Source organism: Rhinoderma darwinii, chromosome 1, assembly GCF_050947455.1.
Source record: "Rhinoderma darwinii isolate aRhiDar2 chromosome 1, aRhiDar2.hap1, whole genome shotgun sequence".
Lineage (NCBI taxonomy): Eukaryota > Metazoa > Chordata > Amphibia > Anura > Rhinodermatidae > Rhinoderma > Rhinoderma darwinii.
In genome coordinates this window covers 57,094,276-57,111,774 of record NC_134687.1, presented here as the reverse complement: position 1 = coordinate 57,111,774, position 17,499 = coordinate 57,094,276, and positions in this window count along the sequence as shown.

Genomic DNA, 17,499 nt, shown 5'->3' with positions numbered 1-17,499 from the left:
AAGCACAGGTGTTCGAGTTCAAGTGATGTGGAATGGTGGGCTGACTTTACCTTTGTTTGTCCATAGCCTTTTTCTTCTGTAGGTACATTGCCATTCATTGTATACTCTATATTTAAATATACAATGTTTGTTTTTTTGTCCAAAAAAAATCACTACTCTTGTGTAAGGGTTGTGTATTGTATTGCAGCTTAGATCTAGGCCTCTTTTAGAGGAGCATATTTGTAATTGTCCGTAATACGGATCCGTAATACAGACATGTTACGGATGATATTGCATCAGTATGTAGTCAGTATTTTATCAGTATTGCATCAGTATTACAAATCCGTATTACTGATGGGCTGTCTTCTAGGGAGAAAATTGAATGACATAAGACAGCCCCTTTGAAAAAACGGATGCAATACGGATAACATATGGATCACATCTGAATCAAATACGAGCCAAATACAGATGCATCTGTATTTTATTCACTCTCCATAGACTTGGATGGGCGTTTTCCATCGCAATATGAATAAAAGTAGTGCATGCTGTGTTTTTAAAATATGCACACATTTTATACACCCATGTTAATAGCCTCATTGATTAAGATTAGCTCAGTTTTACGGTCCGCAAAAAACAGATGGAATACGGATGCAAAATGTGCTCATCTGAAAGAGGCACTGCTCACTTTAATAGTGCTGAGCTACAATACCAATTTACTACAGATTGGCACCAGGTAAACAATTCCTGAGCTAAATTAAAGCTTACATTTTAATTACTACCAAAAATGATGAATAATTTATAATTGTGCCCCTATGATATTCAAGTTAAAAATCCAATAAGTTGGAATGACTAAACTAACTACTAATAGTATTAGTGCGGGCATATCATTATTAAAAAATGCAGCGTAGCCTGCCTAATATGTATCTCCGTGACCGCCATCTTCAGGGAGAAGACCTGCAATACCAGGCACAGCCTATGGACTAAGTGGTGCTGTTTCTGGGAAAAACAAGTAGAGCCCATTTTGTAATTATATGCAACCCCTTTCATTTTTTAAAATGTGTATTATCAAATGTAACTTATTATTAACAATAAAAAATAGGTGATTGGGGTTTACTAACACTGGACAGAAATACTTAAAAGAAGCAATTAATCCAATTAGCACTTGAAAGGAATAGAATAGTTAACTATACAATATTTAAGAAAATAACACTTACTAATTAAAGGGAAGCCACTGTGACAGATTGAAACCCAAAGTGTGGTTCAGGAAATTGAAAATTGCTTCCGTGAAAACAGTGTGTCGTTCCAAATAGTTATTGTATGGCAACATAACGCATTCGTCCGTGAATTTTTATTACAGTTAGAATTAAAATGAAAACTTTCCCAATGCAATTTTTTACATCATAATTTAGCAAAACAGACATTGCCGAGGCTAGGAGACTTTAAAGCATTTATAAACCAATAGCTATACTTGCAGTTTAATCTAAAAGTTCAAAATAGTTTTAAGGGTCAAAATATAGATTATCAGAACTTTCCCTAAGTTTTCGGCAGTACAGATTGTACTCAATGATTTTCCAGAATATTAATTTTAAGACCTTAGAAAAAGTGTCTATTTGTAGAAAGTAGTAAGCTGAGTGATGGTTCTCCTGCTGTTTTTTCACTTTTGTAGCAAGGGATTTTTGATCTTTGAGCTTGTGATAGCAAACCTTACTATGCAATCAAGAAAGCCATAATTTGAGTACTCTTCTGAGAAGTGGAGAGCTCATTCTCATGTTTCTGTATTAAAGCTGGACAAACTTCTAATTCGAATTCTGCATATATGTATTTCAATGAGCTGGGGGAGTTAATTATATGGTAAATTGTCAATTCAGGCTAATTGTTCTATTACTATAGTATTATATTCTGTTTTACAATTTTGTTTGGGTATGAAAATGACATGCAACCACATGTTAATTAAAAATTATACATGAATATATGAAAAGTCATGCACAAAGGAAAATATACACACCAGTATGGGACATATATACTGGTTGAGGAGGAGAAACAAGAACCGCACATCCACAATATTAACCAGTTCAGGACCGCGCAATTTTGAGCCTTCAGGACCAGACACCGTTAAGCCCTTTTTAGCACGTGTTAGTTAAATGGCTATAACTTTTTTATTTGTTGGGCTACCGACGTGATTTTTGTGGTGTTTTTTCCATAGACAATGCAGGTTTATTTTCTTATCGTTTTTATACACATACTTTTTGCTATTTTGGAATTTTTATTCTTAAAATTTGAAAATAATAGTAAAAAAATAACTTTTCAGCTATTGTTTTTGGTAATAACATTGTTTTACCCTAAAATAGACCTTTTATTTGTGATCGTCATTGTCTACCATCAATTTTAATATATTACATGTCCATATTAAGGTAATTGGGTCAGCGCTAGCGTTACAACAATGATTGGCGGGGGGAACGTTTTTTTTTGCGGTGGGTATTTTATGTGTATTTATTATTATTTTATTTTTTTTGCACTTTACTTTACTTTTTATTTTCTTATTACTATGGTCTGTCCCTCAAAGGTCAAAAAAGACCTTTGGGGCACTTTTTTTTTCTTTCTTTTACACCATGCTTTTCCACTGTAACTGGAGCTGCAAAGCAGACCCAGTTACAGAGGAAATCAGCCCTCTCATGTGCTGGGTCTAGTAGGGACCCAGCAGCAGTCTGTCACTAACGACCAGTTACATGAACACCGGGAGCAATAGAGACAGCGGAGCGGCCGCTGCCTCTAGTCCTACAACGCGTTCCAAATTATAATGCAAATGTTATTTTTCGCTGATTTTCCTAAATAGTCGATGCAAATGACAGTCAGTATAATCTTCAAGTCATCAACCGTTGGAGTATAATGCAAATTTTATTGAACAAATCTCCTAATGTTAACAGATTTTTTTTTAGAAGTAAAAAACTCAAAATGCACTGTTTCAAATTATTATGCACAACAGAGATCAAAACATTTTAAAGGTTGTAAAGAGAACTAAAATGGTAATTTGTTGAATTTGCAGCATCAGGAGGTCATATTTACAGAAATCAAAAGCTCTTTCAATCAAAAAAAAACTTAGCAGGTCAAGTTACATGTTAACATAGGACCCCTTTTTTTATATCACCTTCACAATTATTGCATCCATTGTATTTGGACAGTTTCTGCTTGAATATCTTTGCAGGATATCAGAATAGCCTCCCAGAGCTTCTGTTTTGATGTGAACTGCTTCCCACCCTCATATATATTTTGCTTCAGGATGCTCCAAAGGTTCTCAATAGGGTTGAGGTCAGGGGAACATGGGGGCCACACCATGAGTTTCTCTCCTTTTATGCCCATAGCAGCCAATGACACAGATGTATTCTTTGCAGCATGAGATGGTGCATTGTCATGCATGAAAATAATTTTGCTACGGAAGGCACGGTTCTTCTTTTTGTACCACGGAAGAAAGTGGTCAGTCATAAACTCTACGTAAACAAAGGGGAAGGAGTAGGATCCAGCGCTGAATCAATTTTTAAAATGGATTTTCTTTTCCAAGTTTATTGGCAAGATGCTAAAAGGAAGTCCAGTTGTGGAAAGTCCTGGGTTTGGTAAGGAGTAAGGTGATATCCTCGGGCCTACGCGTTTCGGACGACTGCCTCGTCCTTAAACTTGGCTGTAAACTCTACGTACTTTGCAGAGGTCATTTTAACACCGTCAAAGACCCTAAAGGGGCCTACCAGCTCTCTCCCCATGATTCCAGCCCAAAACATGACTCCGCCACCTCCTTGCTGACGTCACAGCCCTGTTAGGACATGGTGGCCATTCACCAACCATCCACTACTCCATCCATCTGGACCATCCAGGGTTGCACGGCACTCACCAGTAAAAAAAAACGGTTTGAAAATTAGTCTTCATGTATTTCTGAGCCCACTGCAACCGTTTCTGCTTGTGAGCATTGTTTAGGGGTGGCCGAATAATAGCTTTATGCACACTTGCAAACCACCAGCGCCTTCAAATACCTGTTTGCTGCTTTGCAATGGCATTTTGGCATCTGCTCTCCTAATCCTATTAATTTGTCTGGCAGAAACCTTCCTCATTATGCCTTTATCTGAACTAACCCGTCTGTGCTCTGTATCAGCCACAAATCTTTTCACAGTACGATGATCACGCTTAAGTTTTCTTGAAATATCCAATGTTTTCATACCTTGTATTTCATGCTTTTCGTCAGCAGAGAGATCCTTTTTCTTTCCCATATTGCTTGAAACCTGTGGCCTGCTTAATAATGTGGAACGTCCTTCTTCAGTAGTTTTCCTTTGATTGGGCACACCTGGCAAACTAATTATCACATCTGTCTGAGATTGATTACAATGATCCAAAGAGCCCTAAGGCACAATACCATCCATGAGTTTAATTTAAAAACTAATAATTAAATGTTTATGACACTTAAATCCAATGTGCATATTAATTTGGAACACGGTGTATAAACAGCGTTCATTGAGCGCTGTGTACAAGTGATCAGAGAAGTCAGAAGCAGCGAAAGTTGCTTCTATCCTCTCCTCAGGGTCCCCAGCAGTCATTGACAGCTGGAGACCCGAAATTCAGCTGCCCAATCGCTCGGGGAGCAAGTTAAAACCCAAGCCATAAAAAGTCTATGGCGCGAGTATTAAGGACCCTGACCGCTGGCCGTAAAAACACAACCAGCGGTCGAGAATCAGTTAATCAATGAACATGAACATGAGGTTCTTAGTTAACATTTAGATCAAATAGTATAAGCCCACTTGCCACTTTACGCGACCTTCGAAAAGTGCGTCCCTACTCTATTGGTTGCAGCAGTTCAGGGGCTACTCCTGGAGCGTAATCCCCTGCTAGAGCATCAGCAGCGAGGATTCCACTCCAGGACCAGCCACTGACATCACTATCCATATATTGACAGTGACGTCAAGGGCTTCCCAGGTTACACTGTTAAAGTAGCGCTGTGCCCGGGGAGTCCTCGGCGAGCGGAGGACCTCCCTCTGTTTTTTCGTTCTGAACTAATGCTGAAGCTGGGAGCTGATGATTCCTTGCTTCAGCATTGGGTTAAACTGTATCTGCGTCCTGAGGACAGAGATACAGTTGACAGCGGGACATACCCCCGGCGGCCCGCGACACCGCCAAGAATCCGGCACTGTCCTGCTGGACGTTTCAGAGGTATGGCCCAGGGGGAATGTAGCGCTATCTACTGGGGAGGGGGCAATATCTTCAGGGGGTTTCACTATCTACAAGGGGCTGTGTGGCCATTGCTCACCTACGACCAACGGCTCCTTCAAGACGTCATGATGGAGCGCCAGCGCATTCCTCCTTCGGCCTGCTCTCTCCTCTCCTGAGGGAGCTGTGGTGCCCCACGGGCCGCAGATGACAACTTCAGGGGCCCACGTGATTGAGACCCCTGCCCTATAGTATATTTCCACTTTTATTCATCTGACATCCAATTGAAACATGTGAAAGAGTCTGTCCGCTGGGTCTCACACTGAGTACTAGAAAAAAAAGAGCCAAGGCTCGCTATTATATTCAACCTCCATATCTTCTTGTTATCAGTTGGGCTCCCATTTCATGGACCCTCCACTGTTTCTGTCTGATTTTCTTACCATACATGGTTTGTATCTAAATAGGGTTTGATTTCATTATAATATTTTACTTTCTTTTTAAATACTGTACATAGCTCTTTAAACAGAACCACCCCTTCTCCACAATATGGGGTACCTGCAAATTTGAAGATTTGGATGTTTTTGTGTTTTTCAGTTTACTCATACATATATAAAGATTTAAAATATTCTCATCTGTAATGATTTTTAAAGAAACAAATCATCATAATTTACTGCAAACATGAAACCTGGTGGATCGATTCTATCACCTCTATTATTTCCAAAGTAACTTTAAAAGCATGGCCTGCCAACAAGCAGAGATTTATATCCATATAACGTTTCATTCTTTAATTCAACTAATAACTTCAAAGTGGATTATCATGAAACTAAGAACAATTCAATAATTGCTCTTACCATCATACAGCAACATATAGAGAGGAACTTATTAACAGAAAACTGGTGAAGAAAAGTCGCAAATGGCACAAAAGTAGAAATTTACGGTAAAAATTTGTGACTTAATTGCAGTTTCCGCCGTCCACAATACTTTTACACAAAATGGGTGGAGCTTAGCAAAAATCAATGGAAACATTTACTTACCCTCCAGATCCGGGTACCACCCTTCTCGGTCCTGATACAAATCAGCATCAGGACATTGTATGTTCATCGCACACAACATCCTGACGTTGAATTTCAGAGGAGAAGAGCAGTAGAGGATCCGACCTGGGAGCAAGGAGGGTAAGTTTATAGAGGAGTTATTGTGTAACTGCGGCTGTGTAACTTCACCAAATGCAAACCATACAGGCCAAAGTTACTACACTAACTTCACTGACAGATGTAGTTCAGGGTGGTTGTGGCTCCCTCTGGCTTCGAGGCCTGGTCTCCGCTGGGAGCCCTATAGCTACGCCACTGCGGCTGCTCCATGCAAAATGTATGGGACTGGCAGAGTACAGCATTTAGCAATCTCTGTCAGTCCCAAAGACATTGAATAGAGCAGCAGGGCACATGCATGACTACTGCTCCCTTCAAATGCCTCCATAACTGTGGCTTGGGACCCCTGTTCTCGTGATCGTGAAGGTCCCAAGGGTCAGAACCCCACGGATCATACATTTAGCCCCTATCCTGTGGATAGGTGATAGATATTTGTCATTGGATAACCACTTTAAAAAAAAACCCAGATCAAACCCCAAAATTAACAGATCCCAGATCAGACCCCACAATGAATTCAGACCCCAGATCAGACCCCACAATAAATACAAACCCCAGATCAGACCCAAAAATTAACACAGACCCCAGATCAGATGCCACAATTGACAAAGACACCAGGTCAGACTACAGATCATTAAATTCAGACCCCAGATTTAAAAAAAAAATTTACTCACCGCTCCTCTTCTGCTTTGCGCGCCACCTTTGTGGAATGGGTCCTGTCTGTGGTGTGCGCTTTGGGTGTCACTGGACAGCATTCGGCTGTAGTGTGCGGAGGCATCAGGATGTCGTGCGACACACCACATTCTGACGCTGGACAGCATCAGGACCAAGTGCGGCGACGGTGCCTAGAGCAGAAGAGGACCAGGGAGCAAGGAGCAGTGAGTTATGTCAATCTTGTTAACTGCACTCCTGAACTCCTGTACCAATGAGCGCTTCCATCACTACTAAAAGAGTTTTTGGTAAGACAGTTAAGATTATTGTCAAGGGTTTGCCAGACACAGGTTCTGTGTCGACGCCCGGGGTTAATCAGCCCTCATCAGCTCCAAGGTCTGCTAGAGTGACGCGATCTGTTACCACTCAGGCTTGCAGGCTGAGGAGAGGGAGAACCTATCACAGCCTGGCCAGACGGTTCTATCTCCCGCCCTTGGTCTATTTATACCCTCACTTGCAGCATCCTCTTTGCCTGTGATTGTCTGGTATCCTGGCTCTGCGATTGTATGGTTTCCTGGCTCTACGATTGTCTGGTTTCCTGGCTCTGCGATTCCTGCTATTCACCCGATTGACCGCTCTTACTTACTTGACCCTGACTCTCCTGACTATTCTCCCGCTCTGATTTTGCTACTATGTACTCCCCTGGTTTGATTCGGCTCGTTCACCACTGCCTGTTGCTCATGGTGTCTCCGTGCGGTTCCTGCGGTTTTGCTGCGTATTTTCCGCATCAAAATATGCAATGTGTGCATGTAGCCTAAATATTTAAATTCAGTTCATTAAGTATCTGTAAGAATATATGGAATTGGTATTTTAAATGCTGTAAAGTCTGAACATAGAATGCATTCTTTGACTTTGAAATGTTTATATGACTAATACTATAAATACTATTTACACCTTACTTTACGTTGTGTTTTATTTACCTGTAAATTGGTTTTTCATCCATTTTTTGTTTTACTGTATAAATTTTGTAATAAATATACTTGTGAACTTCTGCTTGCGATTACTTAACTAAACTGTATTGGATCTTTTATATTTGTATTTATAAAGGATGCAACTAAAATCTTCAACACAAATACTCATATTTTTATACTTTACTGTTTAATTTTTTAGATGTAAATTATTGAATTTCCAATTTTCAGGTTTTATGTACAATGGTATTAAAAACATATTTTCTATTTAAAATATGTCTGCTAATGCTGCATGCTAAGCTTATTTAGCTATTCCTATTTTAATATCATTTTACTAAACGTGTTACGTTTTAACCTCTTGCATCCACAGACATTTTTTGGTTTTGATACAAATTTTTTCTCCCCTGCCTTACAAAAGTCATAACTCTGTAATAATATACTCAAAAACTGGTGGAAAAAAATTGGGAAGAGAAAAAAAACAGCGATTCCTCCAATGTTGTTTTTTTTCAGATTTTTTTCACAGTGTTCATAGTGCATTAAAAATGATATGTTAACTTTATTCTTAAGAGTTAATACGATTACAGCAATACCAAATTTATATAGTTTTCTTTAACAATTTACTACTTTTATAAAGAAAAAACAATTTGTTAAAAACTAATAGTTTTGTGTTGCCATATTTACCAAAAAACAGCAATTCTGGCATGGTTAAGTAACTATTAGAATAGTTTGGACTTGGACTCAGTCATATCTATTAGGGTATGTGCACACATAATGTGTGCACACGTAATTGACGGACGTATTTCGGCCGCAAGTACCGGACCGAACTCAGTGCAGGGAGCCGGGCTCCTAGCATCACAGTTATATACGGTGCTAGGAGTCCCTGCCTCTCTGCAGGACAACTGTCCCATACTGTAATCATGTTTTCAGTACAGGACAGTAGTTCCACGGAGAAGCAGGGACTCCTAGCATCGTACATAAGTATGATGCTAGGAGCCCGGCTCCCTGCACTGTGTTCGGTCCGGTACTTGCGGCCGAAATACGTCCGTCAATTACGGACGTAATTAGTGTGTGTGCACATACCCTTACAGTTTTGTTTTTTTTACATTACTTTAGGGGAAGAATGGGAGAAGTTTATTTTTTTAGCTTTTAATACTTTTTTGTATATTATGTCCCTCTAGGGACATAAGCAACTGATTGTTTGATCACTGGTACAATACACTGCATTACTGTACTTATGTATTATAGAGTATTGTGATTTTTACATGCTCCTATTTAGCCCTGCCTTTAGAAGAACAAGGATGGCAGACCTAAGGACCATCATTAGGCCCGAGGCTGCCATAATAACCATTGGCACCCAGCGATCGCGTTGTGTGGGGGCCGATGGAATGACAGAGGGGACCTCTTCCTGCCTTAGATGTCGCTGTAGTGTCCATGGCCGCGGACCATTGGGATTACTCACCCCCCGGCGGCCGCAGCCATGGATCTGTGAGCACTGGCACGCATCTCCTCCCCAGGAGACGCCAGCGCTCACTTCTGCTCTGGTCTGCTGTGTCCCATAGGGTGCGCACACATGCTCGTGCACGGCCTTTAAGGGCCAGCATGCACACATGGGAATTATCATTTAATAGCCCATGATCTACCTGGACTATAAAAAGGGCCCTGTCCCTTTGCGCATTGCCTGAGTGTTGTTGTGTTTTCCTATGTTAGTCTTGCAAATGGTCCCTTAGTGTTATCCTGTTCGCTTGTTTCCGTGCCTTGCTACTTGTATGCAGAAATAGTGCCCATATTAGGTACAGAGTACATATACAACAAGTATGTACAGAAAAAAAGAGAAAAAAACAAACAAAAATTGATGTCACATTGATATAGTAATATCTAGCAAAGGAGGAATAAAGGAAATACAATGACCCTGTACATAATGATTTGTATAGCCTGAGGGGCAGGGTAGTATAGAAAAGTTGGATACAATCGTCGAACATTTAAGTACAGTCAGCAAAAAATAGTACAAGTGCTCATTCAGCAAAATAATACCAAAGATAAAAGCGATATTGCATGTCTTGAGGTACAGGGTCCCTCTTCTTAAGCTGGAGGTACATTTCTGATATGTAATTTAAGAAAAACTTGTAATACAGATGCAATACAATCGGACACAGTTTAGCAGTGCAAAGCATAATCTACATAACAAACTGTAAAAATCAAGGAGTAGCATAGGTAAGTGGAAAATAAGAGCTATCTAAAAACACTATCCATAGTTACCAACTATTGGAACCTCATGTGTACTCACCTATTGCCGCTGGTCAATAGAAAAAACTTTATAGGAAATGACCCTTTGAAGATGGGTAGCTTGTACTATGGGTAAGCGTATAGGAGCATGGTGAACTGTCTCCTTAAATGTGGTGTGAGGAAATAACGTAGGAGAGGAAGTGTCGGATGTCTAGAGAGTTTAAACTCTATGGTTTAAACTCTATGGTGAGTGGGAGGTTTGCGCATGTGCACATGTCGGCAGTGACAGCTAACGGTAAAATGTGATGCAATGGGGATCATCCATACTGTACGGAACCCACATTGGCTGACATGTGAGAAGGGAGCAATATATGGGATGTGGTAAGAAGATGTTTATGTGTGTAGGATGTCCTGTTAGTGTAATGGATGAGAGGAGGGGGGGGGGGGGTTGAGTAGGATAGTGATGTAAGAAAATAAAAAAACGGAAATGGTATGAAAAAGAATGTACACTGCATATATAATTTTTTGGGGTAAGAACATTTGACTTATTAAATGATAGGTTTACCTCTGTTGCTCTATAAAAATAAGCACTTGCTGGACATTTTTGTCCTAGATCATAATGAGCACATATATAGATTTAACAAGTGATATCTAAGACACAATACTACCCTTATAGATGCCCACACCATAGGGATTAATATAATCAAAACCTGGTTTACTTGGTGTCCCTGTGCTTATATTACATAGAGTCTCTCCACTTATATACCTTTTTAATATGTTTGTTGTATGTATATTTAATAAAATTTGTGATACATTCTGATATAAAATTGGCTTCAGACTCTGTGTTCTTGTGTATAGATGTATGTATTATAGAGCTGCCTTGGTACTATAGAAGGGAGGGTGTTCCATTGGGACATTACCTAGCCCATTACTGCTTTTGCATTAGGAGGCTATTAATTATAATAATATATTCTGTGTTTCTCACAGCGACTGGCTCCCAGCAAAATATGGACTTCAGGGCACGTGATCAGTCATGGCTCGTACAATTGGACAAGATTTTTAAGGAGGACTCTACTTTGTTTTTAGATGCTGGTAGTAAAGATATTAGGGAACGTAGTAATAAATTGAAACTACTCTTAAATAAAAGAACAAAATTGTGGTGGAACAAAGCTTTTTTAGAAAAATATATCTCTAAGGGTTTGATACCGAGGGGTCTGAGAGTCCAAGTTTTTCCCTCTTTTGATATAGAAAATGACATTTTTAAAAAGAAATGGGAGGAGCTAGCCGATACATGCTCCAGGGGATTTATGAGTCTTCTAGAAAGAGAAATAGATGAGATTCAACTGGGTCTGAAAAAAGAGTTCTCAAATGAGACACTTGCGAGATTGCAAGAAGACCTAGATAAAGATTACGCTAAATGGGAGAAAGAGATATGCTCCGTTAAATCGGGTAAATTCAAGAGGGATGCACAAGATTATAAATTTAACAGGGTATATAAATGGCGTTTAAAGTACGATAGACCCAGACCCACATCACGCTCTAGAGACTCCTCTATGTCATCTCGAACCTCTGGTGATGAACCAGGTAGAATACGGGATACAACTACTAGCAACAGCATTGGAAGTAACCTGGGCTCCCATGTGTTCAGAAGACAATACAACAGAAATGCTAAACGCAAAAAGCCGATGATTCAACAACAGGAGAAGAGACCTGGAAATAATCTGGAGGTAATAAACTTCTCTTCTCATGCCCTCTCTGATGCCCAATGTGAGGTCCTCAGTAAAGGGTTGACATTTTCACCCACTACCTCTTTTGATTTTTTTACAGTCCTGAAAGATCTACATCTGTTCTCTAGAAAGCTTGTTCTTAAAAAACTTCATAGTAGGGGATATGGCTCCTTGGAGATTGATAGTGAGATGGAAAGGGAGGCCTTACAAGCACTAGAAGAACTACTACGAGAACAAAGTACTACAATAGGTAAGTTTCCTACGTTGGTCCTACCCAAGTCCACAAGGTTTCCCCCCTTATCTTTGTGTCCTCAAGTGGAAATATTTACAAAGTTGGTAGTGGATGATCTCCAACAACTATCAAAATTCAAGTATAAAGACAATCTTACAGTCTCTCAGAGACAAGCTCTGAAAGAACTGCAATCTCTTGATGATGTGGTTATCAAGGCCACAGATAAGGGGGGTAACATTGTGGTATGGCCGACAGAGAAGTATGAGAGAGAAGCATTCAGACAACTTAGAGATAAACAGACGTATGCAAAACTAACTTTTAATCCATTATCCAAATTTTCTCTAGAATTGATAAAAATTCTGAATAAAGCTCTGGACAAAGGGATCATCCCTAAAAAGATATATGAGGGAAAAATGATTGAGGACCCAAAAATCCCTACGATATATTTTTTGCCAAAGATCCACAAAAACCCAACGGAACCCCCTGGACGTCCGATTGTGTCAGGTATGGGAGGCTTATGTGAACCAATATGTAAATTTATAGATCATTATTTAAAGCCTCTGGTGATCGAGTTGCCATCGTATGTAAGGGACACAACGGAGGTCCTGGGGAGAATAGACGGGATCCAAATTGAAGCCGACATGTATCTCGTAACCGCAGATATTGAATCATTATACACATGTATAAGACATGAGGATGGTCTGGAGGCGGTCCGTTTCTTCCTGGGAACCAGCAACTGGGATGGAGTAGTATGCAAACTAATTTTAGAATTATTACAGTATTGGTATTCAAGGACAACTTCTACTTACAGACACAAGGCACTGCCATGGGTGCGGCGTGTGCGCCATCCTATGCAAACCTGTTTCTCGGTCTTTGGGAGAGGCAGGTTTTTCATGGGGATGGCGCTCGCGCCGCTGACCATGTGCAGTGCTGGCTCCGCTACATAGACGACATTTTGTTTGTGTGGCAGGGTTCGGAGTGTGAGCTGAGGAGCTTTATGCAACAATTAAATAAAAACCAAGTCAATGTGAAATTGACATATTATTTTCACACCAATAAGATTGAATTTCTAGATCTCCTAATCTTTACCGATGAAGGTGGTTTTCTTCAGACGGATATCTACCGTATATCGACCTCAGTCAATTCACTGTTGCATGCTTCCTCTTCTCACACACCGTCCACAGTGAAAGCCATTCCAGTTGGTCAGTTCCTTAGGATGAGGCAGATCTGCTCCACTGACCATCTTTTTGAGCAACAATCTGCGGATCTTAAACAAAGATTTGGAGATAGGGGATACAGTAAAAGATCTATCAAGGCAGGATACCGTAGAGCTAAAAATACATCCCGCACTAACCTTCTAAGAAATAAAATCCACAGAACGGGAGAAGCAGCTATAAGGTTTATTACCACTTATAACCATAGATGGGATGAAATGCGGACAATCTTAGGGCGACACTGGTCTATTTTAAGATCTGAACCCACTCTGGCTCTCTGTCTTGGTGAGAGACCAGCGATGACGGCCAAGAGGAGTAGAAACCTTCGTGATATTTTGGTTAAAAGCCATTACACGTCAAAAAAAGCCAACTATTTTGGATCACAGGGACAAAGGAAAGGCTGCTATCCGTGCGGCAGTTGTGTCGCATGCCCGAATATTAGCAGGGCCACTAAATTTGAAACAGTGGATGGCACCAAATCTTTTGATATTAGAGATTATATATCGTGCAGCACTACGCATGTAATTTACTATGCTGTATGTGGATGCCCAAAGATATATATAGGTTTGACTTCAAGAGAGCTAAGAGTACGCACTAGAGAACACATGCGGGACATTGTTGGAGCAGGGGCCACTGATGATCTTACAGAGCTGAAAACCCTACCAAGACATAATAAAATTTTCCATGGATGTAACCCTAAATCATTAAAAATCCGTGGCATTGAACGCATACGTTGTGGCATCAGTGGGGCAATATGAAGAAGGTTTTGGCACAGAAATAGTGCAGGTGGATTGTGCAATTGGGGTCCATGGCACCAGCTGGACTCAACGAGAAACTGAGTTTTGCACCTTTTCTTTAACCCCTTAAGGACGCAGCCTAGTTTTGGTCTTAAGGCTCAGAGCCCATTTTTCATATCTGACATATTTCACTTTATGTGGTAATAACGTCGGAATGCTTAAACCTACCCAAGAGATTCTGAGATTGCTTTCTCGTGACACATTGGGCTTCAAAATTGGGTCGATATATTCAGTGTTTATTGGTGAAAATTGCAAAATTGAGAGAAAATATTGAAAAAATAGAATGTTTCAGAATTTTAAATGCATCTGCTTGTAAAACAACCGGTTATACCACCCAAAATAGTTACTAGTTCACATTTCCCATATGTCTACTTTAGATTGGCATCGTTTTTTGAACATTCTTTTATTTTTCTTGGACGTTACAAGGCTTAGAAAATAAACAGCAATTTCTCATATTTTTAAGAAAATTTCAAAAGCCTTTTTTTTAAGGTACCTCTTGAGTTCTGAAGTGGCTTTGAAGGGCCTATGTATTAGAAACCCTGATAAGAAACCCAATTTTAAAAACTAGACCCCTCAAAGTATTCAAAACAGCATTTAGAAAGTTTTTTAACCCTTCAGGCATTTCACAGGAATTAAAGCAAAGTGGAGGTGAAATTTGCAAATTTCATTTTTCTTGCTGAATTTCAATTTTATTCAATTTTTTTGGTGTAACACGGAAGGTTTTACCAGAGAAACACTACTAAATATGTACTGTCCACATTCTGCAGTTTTTAGAAATGTCCCACATGTGGCTCTACTGCGCTTGTGGAATAAAACACAAGCCCTAGAAGCAAGGAAGCACCTAGTGCATTTTGAGTCCTCTTTTTTTATTAGAATATATTTTAGGCAGCATGCCAGGTTTGAAGAGGTGTTGAGGTGCCAAAACAGTAGGAATCCTCCAAAAGAAACCACATTTTGGAAACTACACCCCTCAAGGAATTCATATATGGTTGTTGTTACCATTTTGACCACACAGTTTTTTCACAGCACGTATTTAAATTGGGCTGTGAAATGAAACAAATTTAATTTTTTTCAATAAAATGTCATTTGTGATCAAAATTTCTTATTTTCACAGGGAACAAAAAATACCCCATTCTGTTGCCCAATTTGTCCTTAGTGTGGCAATACCCCATTTGTGGTGATAAACTGCCATTTGGGCCCATGGGAGGGCTCAGAAGGGAAGGAGCGCTGTGTGTTCTTTGGAGTCCAGATTTTGCTGGATTGGTTTTCGGGTGCCATGTCACATTTGCAGAGCCCTAGAGGTATCAAAGCAATGGAAACCCACCAGAAGTGACCCCATTTTGGAAACTACACCCCTCAAGGAATTCATTTATGGGTAATGTGACCATTTAGACCCCATAGTTTATTCACAGAACTTATTTGAATTGGGTTGGGAATTAAAAAAAATATATATTTTTTCCAATAATATGTCATTTTAGCTCAAAAATTCTTATTTTCACAAGAAATAAAATACTCCATTTTGTTGCCCATTTTGTCCTGAGTGCGGCAATACCCCATTTGTGGTGATAAACTGCTGTTTGGGCCCATGGGAGGGCTCAGTAGCAAAGGAGCGCTATTTGTTCTTTGGAGTCCAGATTTTGCTGGATTGGTATTCGGGTGCCATGTCGCATTTGCAGAGCCCCAGAGGTATCAAAGCAATAGAAACCAACCACAAATGACCACATTTTGGAAACTACACCCCTCAAGGAATTCATTTATGGGTGTTGTGACCATTTTGACCCCATAGTTTTTTCACAGAACTTATTTGAATTGGGCTGGGAATGAAAACAAAATTTTTTTTTTCAAATAATATGTCGTTTTGGCTGAAAATTTCTTATTTTCACAAGAAACAAAATACCCCATTCTGTTTTGCGCAATTTGTTCTGAGTGCCGCAATACCCCATTTGTGGTGATAAACTGCCGTTTGGGCCCATGGGAGGGCTCAGAAGGAAAGGACCACCATTTGCCCTACTGGGGATTTTCTAGTGCGGTCATTTATGCAGAAGCACCTGAGGTACCAGTACAGTTGAAACCCGCAAGAAGTGACCCCGTTTTAAAAACTACACCCTTAAGGCATTCATCTAGAGGTGTAGTGAGAATTTTGACCGGAGACCTACACCCCATAAACGGTAATGTGGGTCCTCCCGGGTATGGCAATACCCTACATGTGGCTGTTATCAGCTGCCTGGGCACACAGCAGGGCTCAGAGAGGAAAGACGAGGGGGGATAAGCTGTGCGGAGTGCATCAGGGTAAGTAAAATTGGGGTAAATTATAAACCAAGGGATGTATGATAAATTTTAAAACACTCTTTCATACAGAGCTCTGGTTATTCGGGACACGTGTCACATTGATATATTGTGTCATCCCTTATAGCCCTCTTATTGCAGACTTTGAACCTCTTTTGACTTTTTCCCTTCTTGCCAGTTTGGGGAACTTCTCCTGGAAAGTGTTGTCGCCCTGGTACGATGCGTGTGGCCCCGCTTCCAGAAGTACTGGGTGCCCCCCCCTTCTTGGTCACTAAAGATTAGGTTCTTGATAATCACCTCTTGAAATTCCAGGAAAGTTCCCGTCTGGCCTGCACATCGACGTAGCACGTACGCATTGTACAATGCCATCTGTATGATGTGCACGGCCAGCTTCTTATACCACACCGCATTGCGCTGTAGGGCTTCAGGATTTGATCTGACAAGTCTATCCCTCCCATGTACCTATTGTAGTCCAGGATGCAGTCTGGTTTGGGGGTGGCCTTTCCTTCATATATCCTAAACCTGTAGGTATACCCTGATGCACTCTCGCACAGCTTATACATCTTCACGCCATACCTTGCCCTCTTACCCGGCAGGTACTCGCGGAATTGAACCCTCCCTTTAAAATGTACCAGGGACTCATCAATAGAAATACACTTCTTGGGGGTGAATGCTTGGGAAAACCGGGCACTGAAACCGTCTAATAGGGGTCTCCGTTTGTACAAACGGTCAAAACTGGGGTCATCTCGGGGTGGGCACGGCTCATTATCAGTATAATGTAAGAAGCAAAGTATTGCCTCATTTATTAATTTTTTTAGGTTACAGTTCAGTTCTGAAGTTGCTTTGAGGGGCCCATATATTAGAAACCCCTATCAAACACCCCATTTTAGAAACTAGACCCCTCAAAGTATTCACAACAGCATTTAGAAAGTTTATGAACCCTTTAGGTGTTTCACAGAAATTTAGAGCAAAGTAGAGGTGAAATGTACATTTTTTTTTGTCAGAAAATCCTCTTTATACCATTTTTTTTATAACACAAAAGGATTTATCAGAGAAACGCAACTGAATACGCATTGCCCAGATTCTGCAGTTTAGA